At 62.2% G+C, this 341-nt stretch overlaps 1 protein-coding gene across 3 annotated transcripts in view; it reads left to right on the plus strand.

Moving 5' to 3' along the window:
• ADGRG1 (adhesion G protein-coupled receptor G1) overlaps positions 1–341 on the plus strand; it is a 42,923-nt gene that overhangs the window by 10,095 nt on the left and 32,487 nt on the right. The window lies entirely within an intron of this gene.

Raw genomic sequence — 341 nt, forward strand, 5'->3', positions numbered from 1 at the left:
GCATTCCTAGCAGGGGAAACTGTGTGGGAAGAAGTTTGGGCAATGATGAGAGCTGAGGGCATGGGTGGGCGATGGCACTGGAGACCTGGCATGGTCGTCCTGTGCGCTTGGTGTGCCAGGTGGCAGGTCCTGACCTGCTCTGTGGGGCAGGGGTAGTGGGAGGACTTGGCACCAGCAGCCAGGCCAGGCGATGCTGTGTGTGTGTATGTGAGTAAATGCATGTGTAAAGAGGGTGCTGGGTGCAGGCAGTGGCCCTGACAGGAGGGGTTTCTGATGTGGGGGGACGGGCTGCCCCAGCTCCAGCTGCTGGCTTGGAGCTGGCGCCTGGGGGCAGCTTCCTG

The sequence above is a fragment of the Tupaia chinensis genome, unplaced genomic scaffold (genome assembly GCF_000334495.1).
Source record: "Tupaia chinensis unplaced genomic scaffold, TupChi_1.0 Scaffold000235_1, whole genome shotgun sequence".
Taxonomy (NCBI): Eukaryota; Metazoa; Chordata; class Mammalia; order Scandentia; family Tupaiidae; genus Tupaia; species Tupaia belangeri.